Raw genomic sequence first — 15,982 nt, forward strand, 5'->3', positions numbered from 1 at the left:
ACAAACATTACATCAACATACCTACACAGCATAGACACAACTAAAGGTATTTCTAACTACAAAGCACATCTTCCTAATATATTAAATAACATTACTATAAACCAGTGTAACAGTGATTTTCCACAACAACTCACCTGCAGCAATCCTTTCATGGTCTTCTACACTGAGTGTCCAACGCTTCTTCACTGGCTGACTACTACCTACACTGCTTTATCCAACCATGGAGTGGAGAGATCACTTGCCTGCTGCTGAATTTGTAAATTAAGACGATCCGGTCCAAGCTCCTTTATCCTGTTTTTTTTCTTCAAGTGAACGCTTTGTAAAAGCATTTTTTTGTAAAGACAAAACAGAATTTTCTCTCATTTTGAAACTACTCAACTTTGCAAGCATAACCGTGAATCAACCTAACGAACTGCAGCTGAGCTGAGTCGAATCGGGGATTGTCCAATCACACAATGTTTTTAAAAAAATTAGCCAGTACTGACACTCTACCAGTAATGACGCAACAGAATAGGTGTGTCCGGGACGCAGAGCAGTGCGCCCCTATGCAAAAGCCTAGATAACCAATTAAAAGTCAGCCTCAGATCACGTGCTTGCCCAAGTTGCGGCGCCTACATTCACTCCCATTAGACCGGCGCCCTGCACATAGGAAAGGAGGAAGTGTGCACAATGTGAGCAATTAAATAGAATTATGTATTTACTATTTTAATAAATTCTAACATGTCTATTGGACACACAGTATGAATAAATACATTTCTAAGTACTTTGCAGTTCAGAAATCATTTATTATCTAAACGATTTAAAGGGGGCGGCGCCCGAGCGCCCCCTACTGGCCAGCTGCCACTGCTATGTAATCTCTTTGGAATGAGTTGGAGGATTGAGCTGTAAACACTGGGGAGCTTGAAGCACAATCCTCCCCCTCTGATCAGTGTTCACTTTTCTCTTTTTGAACAAGATGGCTTCTTTCTCTTCCCTTGCAAACCATCTGTTCTCTCTGTCATTGTCTTCGTTGTCATAAAAAGTTTGCCCTTTTGTTCTTAAGGTGTAAGTGAACAGCTCAATCTTTCCCCGCGCTGCTGGCCCTCCTGTACTGGGCCATGCGTCTGAGTCTGAACAGTCCTAGCTGCATTGGACTGCATATACCACGCCGCTCAGCTGTGGTTTGGGTGTTCTGCGGTTTGAAATTTACCAGCATGTTGTACTTAGATTAAAATCCCTGATTGTATTTAGACTTCTGAATAGGTGTCAAAAGGTTCTACAGGAAACTGAGGGAAAGTCTGGTTGCCTGTGCCAGTTTGTTGTTGCAATACACGAATAACAGAGAATTTGCACAGGCATCATGAACAAGGAAGAAACATAAAGAAACCCACAAAACTGTAATGCACAGGAACAAACATAGAACCCAATGTTTGAACCAGGCAGAGCCAGAACTTGGTGCTGGCAGGGAAAAACCTCTGCAGAAGTTAGCAGGAGTCAGGTGAGTGGGAGATGAACAGCAAAGGCTGAAGACAGTCCTAGGACTCAGACTTTGGGTCATACACAGTGAGGTTGATGATATGCAGACATATCCGGTAGGGATAGACTAGGTTCGCAGTTAATACAGTCCAGGTCGTGTCCAGAAAACAGAAGCCAATGAGGTGTCTGGACTAGGGCAAGGCGAAACAAGGAAATCACGAAGACAGAACTTGATCAAGAACAGGCAACCCAGGCAAGGAATGCTGGACTTCTACTCATGCTAAGGCTTGGCTTGTCTTGGCTTAGCATGAGTAGATGACTAGCTCATCATCATTATATATAAAAGTGACATGGGCCTCTTCTCTCCCAAGTGCAGGTCCAGCAAGCAAGATCATGCACCTCTGAGGTTTTTTTTAGCAAGCTACTATAGCCACATTCACCCAGTCGCTCTCACTAACACGCACACATTCATACACCGAGACACAGCTCGGTAGGCAACTTGGGGTTAAGTGCCTTACCCAGGGGCACATCGACATGTGGCAAGGGAATCAAACCTACAACGGAATCGAACCCACAACCTTCTGATTGCCAGACAACTACTCAACCCATCAAGCCACAGTCACCCCATTGATCATCAATAAATCAGACATTGTTCGTTACATAACATCTTTCTGTATGCAACAGGTCAACATACCATCTTCTTCTATGTCTCTGTCTCTTTTGGTAATATCCGGTGTTGTGCTTGTGCCAATTTGGAATAGTTCCAATATCATATTTTATGTGTTTCTGTTTTTGTTTCTCAGTAGTTTTTCTATTTGTATTATTTTGGATCGTCATTGCCATTAAAGCTAATGTTGACAGAATCAGGCAGGAGGATCAGAGGGGATTACCAGAGTCCGAAATCCGAAAGCTGGTACAGAGTCAGAGCCAGGAGATCAAAAATCCAGGAACAGTCCAAATCAGAATCCGGGGCAGAGTCAGGGCACAGATACAGGTCAGGAATCCAGGTAGCACACATAATCAGTTCCGACAGGGGAAAGGCAGGCTCTGAGAATCAGGAGGCAGAAAATGGTCAGGTAACAGGCAGGCAGGCAGACAGGATTCAGGACGCTGGATTAGACTCACCGGTGGCTTATAATGATCTGGCACTAGTAACTGGTCTGAGGGCTGGTTATATAGTCAGTGGTGCAGGTGTATCAGGTGAAGACCAATGAGAAACAAGGCGGAGCAGTACAGGTGTGTCAGGTGGAGAATCAGACCAGCGCTAGTGCCAAGATCATGACACCTACTGCTGTGTGCAGAAATACACGGCTACCGGTCAAAAACAGCCAATTAGAGCCGGAAGGAAAGTCTGGCTCTGATTGGTTGTTAGCAGTGTCAGCCACTCCTGTGTATGGGCTGCTCTCGCCATCTACCCAACACAACGCTACCATCATTCAAGCTTAAGATTGTTGGCAGGCGGCAGCTGTGTAGAGAAATGATGGAGAACCAACCTGCTTTACAAGAAAATTATCAATTTCTTTTGGCACCTGCTCAGACAACAAAGACAGGTGAACATTGGAGCTGCATAGCAGGCTCTGCTGTGGGGGAGGAGCTGTGGAGGGAGGTCTGCTGCACAGCAGAGAGCAAGGGGGAGGGACCTGTAATGTGTGTTTGTTCAAATTTTCAGGCCGTGTCTTTATGGGTCTTTCCATAGTACAGTAGTTCATTCCTTTGAATGGAGTTTCTTATTTTTTCTTGTGTTGAGTTCTCTGGGAATTTTAGTTTAGAATTTATTTTAGTTAGTCCTTTTCCTTATGTTAGTTGATCCTTTTATTTTTTGGTCCAGCTCCTCCTGTGGTCATTCTGTGTTTATCAGGCTACGTTCCCACTGCAGGTCTTAGTGCTCAATTCCAATTTTTTTCTGAAATCAGATTATTTTTTTGCGAGGTCGTTCTCATTACTGTTAATATCCTGCTTGTATCTAAGTACCGTGTAAAAAGTTTGCAGCTCCAGACTGATCCGCGTGCGCAAAGAACAATATTATTGACTTCACGTAGCCCACTTTAGTCCAGGAAACATAAAAGAAACAGGTTTCATGGATCAAAGTGTCCAATGGAAGTCATTTATTGTGTCAGCAGGTGCTAAGGGGGAAACAACCAGGAGTAGTAGGGCAAGGATCTTAAGAACTTCAGTGACTAAGTTGATTCATAACTTTAGGAAGTCATGGGTGCTTGTTAATAATATCAGCTCCTCTCATCTGGACTCCAAAGACAGGACTATCGTTACAATCATTTTATCGCTTTGCAACGTGGGCAGATAATGACGTGCTGCCCCCGTTGAAATGCAATGCAATGGATTGTGATAAGTGAAAACCTCTTCGGCATTGCAAAGTCCTCCATGTGCAGGATTGTACGGAACTAAAGATGCTGTAATGTTATGTGGGGTTGGAGTTAGACCAAAGTGCAGGCATTGAACATGGGATGAACAGAGTGATAGTTTCCATCCATTTGTCCGTCCATCCAATGTCTTCTGCTTATTTGAGATCAGGTCACGGGAGCAACAAGTTCAAGAGAAAAGCCTAAACATCCCTCTCCCCAGCGATATCCTCCAACTCATTCTGGTGATCTGTAGGTCTTCCCAGGCCAGACGGCACAAATGGTCTCCTCCCAGGGGAATGTGTCCAGAAAACCTCTGAAGGGAGGCACTAAAGGGGCTTGCTACCTCAACTGACTCCTTGTAATATGGAGAAGCAGCGTCTCTACGTTGAGCTCCCCCGGATGACTAAGCTCTGCACCCTATCTCTAAAGCTGAGTCCAGCCACTCCAGAGGAAATACATTTTGGTCATTTGTGACTGGGATCATGATCCATGTCTCATGACCATAGATGAGGGTCGAAACATAGATAGACCGCTAAATCGAGAGGGCTTTTTTTGTTTCTGTTTTTTTGGCTCAGCCATTACTCTCCTCACCCCTCAACAAACTTGGGGAGCACCAGCAGACCTACATGATCTGCAAAAAGCAAAGATGAGATCCTGAGATTCCCAATTAAGAAATCCTTCTCTCCGCAAGATTTTGAAGCTGATCACAGGCCACCTGTTGGACCCCAAACAGTTTTCTTACCAGGCAAACAGGTTAGCAGATGATGGAGTCAACCTTGGACTAGACTTCATCCTGCACCCAGGAACATACGCCTGTTTGTGGACTCCAGCTCGGCCTTCAACACCATCAACCCAGACATCCTCCACCAGAAGCTCAACCAGCTCACGGTGCCAGCCTCAGTGTCAGTGGATCACCAGCTTCAGTAGCAGGTGAGGCATAAGATCTGTCAGCATTGGCGCCCTCCTAGAGGTTTGTTCTTCTTCCACACAAGTACACAAATGACTGCATCTCAGCAGACCTGGCTGTGAAATTCCTGAAGTTCACAGACCCCATTATCACTTGCCTAATCCAAGAGGACGACAAGTCTGCATACAGACAGGATTGGCTGGTCCACTGCTGAATCACCCTCTAGACAGTAGTCAGAAGACAGCCCGGCGGAGACTGTGCTCACTGTGGCAACTTTAAAAGTACAACCCTTCACGGGAGCTACCGGTGATCTTCCACATCGCCTTTATTCAATCTGTCCTATGTTCGTCCATAATTGTGTGGTTTGGTTGATCCACAAAAAAGGACAGGTCTAGACAGCAATAAACAATGAGGTCAGCATAAATAAATTATAAATAAATTATTATACAAACCTGATTACAGAGTTTTTTTTAAAACCCTTCATCAAGGGGAGATTACACCCCCCCCCCCCCCTTGTCTGAAGCCTGTACAGCTAATTTGTGTGCATCGTATCGTCTTGTGAGCTGGCTGGTATCGTGACATCCCTGTGATCCAAACCATAGCATTTGTTTTAACTCACTGGAACAGCAAATATCTCAAGGTTATTGACACAAACAAACATGCTAGAAGTTACACGAAAGTCTGGAGGGCAGAATACTGGTTCATGTTGTGAAAATTAATGAGGAGAGGTGGAATAGGTGACTTCTTTATCCTTGTATTCCCAACAACATCCGCCCCGCTTTCTCGTTTTCTCCCTGTCTTTTTGCCACTTTGGTACGGGCAGAGCAGAGGTGCGAGAACGACCCTGAGCTGTCACTGTTTCCTAACAAAGTCCTTTCTTCTCCCTCTCCGCTCGTCCTCAGGGATGTCCGGCAGCGTATATACGGGCGGATTTTTGCCTGTGAGTGCGGGTATCGTGTCTTCAATTTTTCTGAAAGCCGACGCAAAGTGTTTGGGATAACTCACCTGAAATGTCAGCGGCGTCCTAACAGGGTGTCCATCACTGTGTTTTCAAAGTGACAGGAGAGCCATTAGCCGGCTCAGAGTGTATGAAATTGGGTGAAAATGGGTGGGTGTGTGGTGTTTTTTTGAGTGTGTCTTCTATCATCCGGGAAGTATCTGTAGTTGAAAGGTGTATGAGGACTTTTTCCGGATACTTTTTCACGTTGCACTTGTTTTTATTAATGAAATGTGTTGTTTGAGACCTGTTAGCACAGCTACACACCCTGCATCATGACAACACAGCTCAGTGAGCAACATGGACACGATCCAAAATCATCTGGTGGTCTGCTGCATAAGGACATACGGTGTTGCGGACACACACACACACGCATATGCGCGCTCACCTTCCCCCACCCGTACCTCACCCTCTGCAAACCTGCCATTCCCAGGTCCATGATGTAATGCCAGCAGACCCCCCTCCTCTGCCGGTCCTCCCTCCCTCCATCTCTTTACACACTCCTCTCGCTCCTTCTCCTCTCTCGATTGGCTGTTCCCGTCTGCATCTGCTGGATCAGCTCTGACTCCTTGTACACATGCACACACACACATCCACCTCCATGCTCCCCCTCTCTCTCACACACACACACACACTGTTACACATACACTACCAGGGGGATTCCTCCGCCACTGCAGCCTCAGCTCCAGTCTCCACCTTGCTGCTGTCCTCACCACCGGCCAGGGGGGGAAAAAAACCACACGGTGAGTGCGTCCTTTTTTTTCTCTTTTCATGACAGCCGGCGGTTGTGCCTCGCAATAAGACAAAAAAAAGGGACGAACGGATGCTGATTTATCCCGAGGACGGCAGCGCTGCAGCAGCCCGGGAGGATAGGCGCACAGCTGAGTTCAGAGCGTGGAGTGATGAAGCTGCTCAGTTACTACAGATGCCGGTCCATCTACGCGCTCCACGCCACGGCAATGCGCCGCTTCCGGGAGAGTTTCGCAGGCTCCACGCGTGTCTTTGACCAGAAAAAAGCTGCTGAAGCGCAGATGGCTGTGGGGAGAAGTGGTTTTTGCATGCACCTTCAAGCTGAAACAGAAAGCTACAATCTCCTCCAAGGGTGTCACCTTGCTGTGGCGATAAGAAGGGAAAGAAAAGAGCCGCAGTAGCATTAAGTTCCTTGCTGCAGTCTGTTTTGATTCCTGCCTGCTGGACTGGAACTAAATACTGGCCCTCACAAACCCCTGACAGTCCCATGATGGTTCAATCATTTCCCCTTGTGCCACTAAAGAAACGGGGTGTGTACATGTGGTGTGAACCGGTCCGTCTGTGACATGCAGGCTCTTGCCGTGGTCTAGCTGTCTCTCTTTTTCTCATGTGCACTGGGCTCTTTTTTTTTTTTTTTACTGTGGGACTGGGAGACACTGAGCACAATTGGAAAGGTAATTCTATTATCGCCTCAGCTTTTCACAGCTAAATGACACATTAGTGATAAATGAAGTGGGCGAAAGGAAATCACTGGTCCGTTTTTCTCCCTCAGCTCTTTCGGACCAATTTCAAGTATTTTGTGCATTGAAATGTTAATGTGTTACGGCAGCCCTATGCTTCTTCACTTTTTACATTTGGGAGTGCCTATATAAAACTCATCAGAATGAGTTTCTATTTTTATTTTTATTTTTATTTTTTTTGATGAGTTAAAAGCCATTTTTAATTATCTTCTGTTTGGTATCAGTGCTCACTTCCAGTGCTTTGCAAAACTAGACATTTTCCTTGAACTTTTTGCTTTTTATAGCAGCAGGAAAAGACCATAAAACATCCAGGTCAGTGGGCCCCGAGGACCAGGATTGAACACCAATGATCTAAACCATTCCACTGTAGATTAGACTGCATGTTTGGGGTTGTTTTTAGTATTGGAACGCAAACCTTTGCCCTACCCTCAACTTGTGCAGCCTTGAAAAGATTGTCTTTCAAGATTGTCCTGTATTTATCTTGAGCAATCTGCTTATTACCTCTGTCAAGCTTCCCTGTCCCTGCCGAAGCAAAGCATCTCCACAGCATGATGCTGCTTCCACCGTGTTTTACTGTTTGAAGGATGAATTCAGAGCGACGTGCAGGGTTAGTGTTCTGCCACGCATAGCATGTAAGCCAGAATAGTAAAAATTTTTTGGTCTCATCTGTTTGGAGCATCTTCCACGTGTTTGCTGTATCTTCTACATGGCCTCTGGCTAACTGTGTGTGCGTAGGGTTATCCAACAATGGCTTTCTGCTTGCCACTGTTCCATAAAAAACGGAATTTTGGAATGGATGGCTGATAGTTGTCCCACCTGAGCTGTGCATATCTGCAGCTGCTCCAGAGTTTCCTGTTTCTCCGTTAAATGATCCACTTGCCCGGCCTGTCGGTGTAGGTGGGCGGTCACGCCTTGGGAGGTTTGCAGTTGTAGATGGTAGACTGAGCTGTGCTTTGAGACGTTCAGAGCTTGGGGTATTGTTCTTGAACCTAACCGTGCTTTACACTTCTCCACAGCTTTCTTCCAGACCCGTTTGCTTTGTTCCTTTGTCATCATGAAGCTGTTTGTTCACTAATGCTCTTAACAAACACAGGAAGCCTTCACAGAACAGCTGGATTTACATTTAGATCGATTTCAAACAGCTGGGCGCTATTTACTAGTTAGGTGACTTCTGAGGGTACAGGCATTGCGCTGGCTTTTATTTAAGGGTACCACAGTTCAGGTTTCAATATTTATGCACTCCACACGTTCGTTTTGGATTTTTATTTGTAATAAGAATTTAAACCCCTGTGTCAGTAGGTTATGAATATATATATAAAAAATTTAAAGCTAAATCGATCAGATGCCACCAACTCATTGGCCACAACACAAAACAAACAATATACATTCCCACCCGTGGCAATCTGCATGGCAATTCTTTCATTACTCAATACACCAATCAGCTTTGCTACGCCTTTCAACAAACTCATTATTTATTAGGATGGCTAATATAAGCACCCAACCCTTTATTAGATGTTTTGAGACTCAGCTGGCCTGATTTGAATTAGGCCCCTCGTGAAACTGTGCGGGCAAATATGTCTGTTGATTTCTTTGTAATCAATGATTAGCACATGAAAAGACTCTTCCTGGAGGCTATTTAGCTCTGACATGGACTCTGTGGGCATAAATGGAAAGTAATTACGATTGTGGGCCAACAAGAAGCTAATAAACCAACAGGCAATGAGGAGGTGGTGCACATCTTCAGCTCCTATTGGCTGATTTGGACAGTATTTTTGTACATTGAAGGTTAGTGAGTGGTCATACTGAGATAGTTCATTGATTTCTTACTGTTTCAACCTCATTACATCTGACAACAGATGCTGTGTCTCCGTTCTGCCCCACAGACTTTTAAAACCGAGTCCAGAAGCTCATATTAAACTCGTTTGCTGCTCCTTGTGAATGTTAGAGTCTATCTTCTTGCAGCAGTCAGTCAGTAGATCCTTAACTGGTGCTGTGGAGTCAGTTGGTTTACTTGTTGTTGTTTCTTCACATACAATTGTAGTTTCATGTCTAGAGGAGCTGATGTTGCAGAACTATGCTGGTACCAATTCCCCGCTGAGTGAACTGGCTGTTTCTGGCCTAACTGGCTGCAGTGGTGTCAGAGCCCTTGGCTGCTGTAAAAACGAACATGAACAGGCTCGCACTGAAATCTTGACAGAGTTACAAATTAAAAAGACAAACCTAGACACCCTTGGTTCTGTGGAACTACTTTTGATTCTGATCACGGCACAGGGAAGGACCCCATTTGTGTTAAAACAGATTCTGTCAGTGCGTTTGGTCAAATCCGCGCAGGCTTTCTTCCATATCAGCTGTTATTTCTCTCCGTTTTATCTGAAGATTTAATAGCTTCCTTCCATTTGACCTAAACTCTGACTCTAAAAGTACTTCCAAGAATAAAATGTGCACCGATGTGGGGCCACTGTGTTTATCTGGTGCTTTAATTCCCAAGAGGCGTTCTATAAAAGGTCCTTGTTCTCTGAAATTGTTCTGCCAGTGTCATTTGTCCTTTTAATAATATGCTGTCAGTGAAAATATCCCAGGCATTCAAATATGTTTAGTTAAACTTTTACACATCACATTTGACTATAGATTCACGAATAACAGATGTCATAATGCTCTGACCCGTCAATACAGATTGTAGCCAATGCCAATTTGTCTTTCAGAACTATTAATTCTACTATAAAAGCTACATTATTCCTACTTTTTGGATACATTTGCTTATTTTAACATGAAACGTTTTCTAAAAACAACAACAAAAGACAGTTTTAGAGCAGTCTTTCTCCGCCTAAATAAAAATATCCAAACCTCTCACATCCTCCAGGTCATGACACAAAGACAGTTTGCAAAAAATTTAAAACAATCATTGCAGTTAAAAGTCAGCTTATGCTTATGTAATGTGTGTCATATTGACACCATTTCAGTATAAATAGCATAATATATTTCCCATCTGATATACATCTGAAAAGAAGGTCAGATATTCTGTCTATATGTTGGATTGTTGTGCAGATACAGTATGGTTCCGTCGCCACAAGGAACCCAAATCATTAGAATCAGCGTACACTCGCATCAGCCACGGTGTGGGTCCGGTTATCGAGGTGTGCTGAAAATTCTGCAAAAGTTTGGCCGGAAGCCGCAACGGCCCCCTGATCAAGCTGGTGAATTCATGTGCCAAACAAAAAATGTCAGACACAATTTCAGAATAAAATCACCAACTTACACTAACTTGACTTGTGCAAACACAATGGCACCACAGGAACACGAGAAAACGGAGGGGCTATTGGAGGATGAAACGGAAGAATTTTGTGCACTGATAACTAGTTTTGCCCAAAGAAACGAAAAACCATGGCTGTTTTTTTTAAATCATTTATGAGGGACAGCGACAGAAAGGACCAAGTGAATTTCTGTTCTTGCGAGCAGCATTTCCACAGCTGGCTGCTGTTTCCCAAGGAGCAGTGTGCAGCGAGCCCGCACTGGATCAGGATTGTAACCCGCGCCGTAATCAGTGTGAGCCCAGGGTTAGACCCTCAAATCCACTGTGAAATTACCAAAAGACTGCCAACTTTTCCTAATGCAGCATGATGAACAGAAATTAATTCTTCAAAGGGTTTATAACAAAATTACTTTATTTAACAAAATGCGGTTTCCTCTCCTAACAGCTTTAATGCTCCCTCCGACTTCATTTTAAACTCCTACCTGATGCTCGGAATTGCAAAAACTGATTCTTCTTTACTCTGTAAACCAACTTCGACACCAGAGAGCATTATTAGCGTGGCCTCTTAGTGCTCACCTATTGTGCATTGATTGACTGGAAGAAGACCCGTGCGAGTTCTTTATTGGTCAATCACCCAGCAGTGATCGTTACCAGCTGCTTTCTCGTTGCACCTCTGCATTTAGCTACGTTAGCAGGGCTGGAGTGCTTGTAAGTGACTAGAAGTCAAGAATAGCTGGTATTAAATAGGGGTTTTACCCTTGCCTAGAAGCCAAATAAATAGGAAAGGAAAAAGGCCAGCCAGTATCTCAGCTGTCCCGACAGCTGATTGTTGTTCTGTTTTGAATTCACAGTCTGACCTTCATTATAACCCCACTGGTTGCAAGTTCTTATTTTCTGGCCCATGACAAAAATCCTAAAGCAGCAACCTTTAAGTGTTAGCAGGAAATTCAAAGGTAATATTACATTTTGTGCACTTCCATTTGATGCTCTGCAGTACTCAACATGTGGATTATCGGAGTTTATTTGCACTGAAAGGGCCTAAACTCATTATTTCCTCCTTATTGCCTGAAGCATTCTCATAAAGCCCCCCCCCCCCACCCCACCCCTCTTCCCGCTCTGCAGCTGTGTTGGACCATCACCTATGCCCTCCTGCTGGGCAACCCCCATTCCTCCCATCTTCAAAACCATTAAGACACAGGCAAGCAACATCCACTGAGCAAATACACTGATGAGCGTCTTCATTTAAACTGCGCACACCATCAAACGTCATCACCATGCTCTCTGGGGAAAACTGAACCAAATTTAGCTGCATTAATCTCATAACCGCTCGTAGAGTTCATTTCATCGCCACATCTCAGCCCTTCCCCCAACAACAGATTGTCTTTTATTCATTAGGGGTTATTAAGAGGTGTGCAAAAGTCCATCTTTCTACGTGTCCAACTCTCTTGTCACGCTTGTTTTACTGATTACTGACCTTCGGGAGAAGAGATTATATAAGGCTAATCTACAGACACCGCCTGGTTTTCTGCTGATGCTTATCTTCCACCTTAAATTAATTGTTTTTTCTTGATTCTTTATTTTGTCTTGGACTTTTCTGACAAGCTAAAAAAACAAAAACATTTGGACGCATCATGAAATCTAACTGTATATCTATAAAAGTAAAACAAGGATGCTTTGTTTGCTCTACAATCTTCCGCTCGGAGTGTTTCCTGTGTAGCGCTGAAGGAGTGGGGGTGAGTAGTTACAGGAACCAAGGACATTCAAGAAAAAAAAAAGCACTCCGGGATAACCGAACATGAAAGTTAGAGCCAATTAAACCCGATGACATGATTTGCATCCATTTTTTAATTATCTTCCCTGTCACCATAAAGACAGGCTGTCCTCTGACATGTGTGCGCATGGTAGAGACAGAAAGGTAGCCATGAGGCAGCAGGGAGGGATGGCAGAGGGAAATAAAAACAGGGGAAGCCACTTCTCTTGTCTGCCATCTGCTGCAGCTGAGTGATTTTTACTGTCTCTGTGAGCAGTGGGTCGTGCTGGCTTGTACCAACAACCTGGCAGGCACTTGCTCGTTTCACAGCGTTAGATCATTTAACAAAAACAAACAAAAAAAAATCAAGTTTAGCTGGATACCAGAAGACCTGAAGCTGGTAATTTCAGCCTACACACGGTGTTTCTGTTGTGCACCGTCAGTCTGGATTTGTGCAATACTTGGAAAATAGGCGTCAATTTGAGTCCTATTTTGTATACCTTCCCACAGAGCATTTTTACTGACCAAAATGCACCTAAACAATGTCTAAGTGCCGCTTGGCTGTCTAGGCTAGAATTAGCATACAGAGCAACAATTGAACACGTCAATGCATTTTTCAGTTTAAATATTTCAAATGGGGCATTTAACACAACATTTACACCGCTGTCAAAAACTCCACACATTTCAAGAAATATAAACAACTTAGTACTGAAATTAGGTTTTGGGTAAAAAAAAAAGAAAAAAAGTACCAAAATGTGAAATAAGTATTGAAGAGAAGGTTGTGCAAAAAGGCAAAGAAAGCCAAGATACCACCTAAAGTCAGTATTTATCAAAAGCATTGCAATGCAACTTGTTTCATATTACCAATAGCCTATACACGATTTCCCATTATCAAAGTATTGCACAAAGTGGTTTGATTTATAAAAGCTAAGAGGCTGCCGCATAAACTCTTAGTGTTGCAAAACATACTAATTGTCACGATCTGCACCTCTTTTGCTAATTACACCCACGTGTTCCATGTAGTCCCTTTGAGCTCGGTCGTATTCAAGTCCGCAGCTGTGTTCGAAATGTTCTAATTATAGCTCCTTTTCCTTGACCTTTCATCAGGTCCACAGTAAAAACGTAAAAACTCCGGCGTCACTACGCCACAGAAACGTACACAGATGATGGGAGTCAAATCCAGGCCTAACTCCTTCTGAAATTAACTACTAAGTGGCGCTCTCTCTTCTTCAGACATTTTTATTAATGTCCGTGAGATGGGCCGTGCTTATCCGTCATGTCACCCAAATGATTGTGAGATTCCTCATAGCTCCTTAGTATATCACAAGCTCCTTATGGTGAAGGAGCTATGATGGGAAGCATAAAGGCTCCTTTTCCTAGCCCTTACTGACTGCACTATTCGGACATCACTTATCATGGCAACCGCTGACGCACTACCGCTTTGGCTAAAGAGTCCTTTTCGGATGCAGCCGATGTTTCCTGTTCCCTCATTGTGTGGTCATCTGTAGTAGTCCCAAAATTCTTGTGCTCTCTTCAAGTACTGTTGGGTTTCCATTAAAATGTACCCATCAGACGTGCGCCTGCCGATGCTGTGTTGTCATTTCAGTCGTTTGCGACTGTCATAGTTTAGTTTTAGTCTGGCTTTTTTTTTCCTGTTATTTTTCTGTTCCTCCTCCCACTCAGCTTACTCTTCACTCCCTCAGCAATCTGTTACACCTGTTGGACACTAATTAGTCTGAACTCACTCCACCTGCCAGCCTCCCTACAAAAGCCTCGTCATCAGTCTCCACTCACTCCTCGTCTGTCAGCCTAGTTTGTTCCCTGTTTTAGCTGCTGGATTTACCTGCCACATCTGTGCTTCAAGCGAGGCCTCTGCCAGCTGCTGGGTTTCCTGCCTCATCTATGCTTCAAGTAAGGCCTCTGCTAGCTGCTGGATTTTCCTGCCACCTCTGAGCTTCAAGTAAGGCCTCTGCTAGCTGCTGGATTTTCCTGCCTCGTCTGAGCTTCAAGTAAGGCCTCTGTTAGCTGCTGGAATTTCCTGCCTCCTCTGAGCTTCAAGTAAGGCCTCTGTTAGCTGCTGGGTTTCCTGCCTCCTCTGTGCCTTAAGTAGGCCTTTGCTAGCTGCTGGATTTTTTGTCACTCCTGTGCTCCAAGTTTGCCCTCTACTCTGTTACTGGACTGCCTGTTACCCTGTGTTCCAAGTCAGCTCCTGCTCCCATCTGCAGCTCCTGCTCCCTCCAGTCCGCATGTTCCCACACTCAGTATTCACACGCTCCAGCCCGATAACTGTCTCTGGTTTCCTTCTGCCAAATCATATCTCCTCAATAAACCTGTTTAAGAACTAGCTCCTGGTGTGTGTGTGTGCTGGTGTTTGGGTTCACCTCAACAAATCATGACAGCGACCTGTCTGCTGCTTTTGTAAGATTTCTGGCAAAGAGAAAAGAATAATCAGAAGAGTTGTCCAAGAAAAGTGGAGCACTAAAAGAGACCTTCAGAACGACCTCAAAATAGCAAGCATCGTTTTCCCATGAAAGCAATATCACGATGGCCTCTCAGCCCACTAGCAGAACAACACTCCACTGCTGAAGAACAATGATTTTAGCTTGTTGCTGTTTGTTTAAAGTTTACTGCAGACGATTTGGCCAAGCCAGTGACATATGACTTTGGTCCGATGAGGTCAAAGCTGAACATTGCAAACACCATCTTTGGAGGAAGGATGGTTCCGCACATGACCCCGAAAGAACTATGCATGTCTTACAGCAAGTGGTACTGGTAGACTGAATACAAATGAAGGAAGGATGAATGGATAAATGCACCGGGACATTCTTGATGAGTATCTCAAGATGAAACAAATGCAGATTTCCAAACAAGACAGTAGTGTCCAACAAAGAGCGAAGAAAAATCTTAAATGATTTCAAAGAAATAAAGTAACTGTTGTAATGGCCCAGTCAATCACCTGACTTGTATGCAACTGAAAATCTATTGAAAGACTTGAAGATCAGAATCCAAAGAAACGGAATCCCGTGAAACATCAAGATCTGAAGAAAGTTTGGGTGGAAGAATGGATCAAAATCACACCTGAGCGATACATGTGACTAATTTCCCCAGGATTTCCAAGAAATGCTTTTCCGCAAAGTATTCGCTCAATTTTTGCAAGCATGTTGAATACTTGTTTTCTGTGTCATAAATCTTTACCAACAACTTCATTTCTGGAACGATTTGCATTGCTTTCTTTGTATTTTGGATTGAGTTGTTGAATAAATCCACAATAATTGATAACGCTTTAGATTCACCTGATGGATGTGTGACCAACATCTCTGTAGCAAAGCAGTTCTGAAGGCAAAAGGGAGGAGGGCGGGCAACCCAATACTGTCAAGGTCTACCTGATAAACTGGCCCACTGGCCCCCATAACCCAGGCTAAAGTTAGCGGTAAAACCTGAATGTTGACTCAGAATGGCCTGATTGCAAGGTGCACCTTATCACTTCTATTATTCACCCTGCAAGACAAGAGGTGGAGGTTTACTCTACTAAGCATCATCAGGGTCATCATGAGGAACGGGGAGTAGAGGGACTTTCACACAGTTAAACCTAAAAGCTGTGATAGAAAACAGCAAGAAGCCATTCTTTGATCGTCCAGCTGCATCATGATGTGAAACAGGTCCTTAGTTTGGTGACATCAAAGCATTTCATTTCCTATCGTAGCTAAATCGTAGGTCTTTCAGATCAACGAATTCCTTCTCATTCCTGCAGCTGGTCCAATTCTACATGTAGA

The 15,982-nt window shown here is 44.1% G+C and overlaps 1 protein-coding gene across 1 annotated transcript in view; it reads left to right on the plus strand.

Moving 5' to 3' along the window:
- The first annotated feature begins 6,332 nt into the window (after positions 1-6,332).
- Positions 6,333-15,982, plus strand: part of LOC105916411 (semaphorin-4B) — a 77,347-nt gene continuing 67,697 nt past the window's right edge. The window contains exon 1 of the mRNA XM_036136251.1: positions 6,333-6,462. The gene's annotated coding sequence lies outside the window, so the exon portion shown is untranslated. The remainder of the gene's footprint in view (positions 6,463-15,982) is intronic.

This window comes from Fundulus heteroclitus, chromosome 4, assembly GCF_011125445.2.
Source record: "Fundulus heteroclitus isolate FHET01 chromosome 4, MU-UCD_Fhet_4.1, whole genome shotgun sequence".
Lineage (NCBI taxonomy): Eukaryota > Metazoa > Chordata > Actinopteri > Cyprinodontiformes > Fundulidae > Fundulus > Fundulus heteroclitus.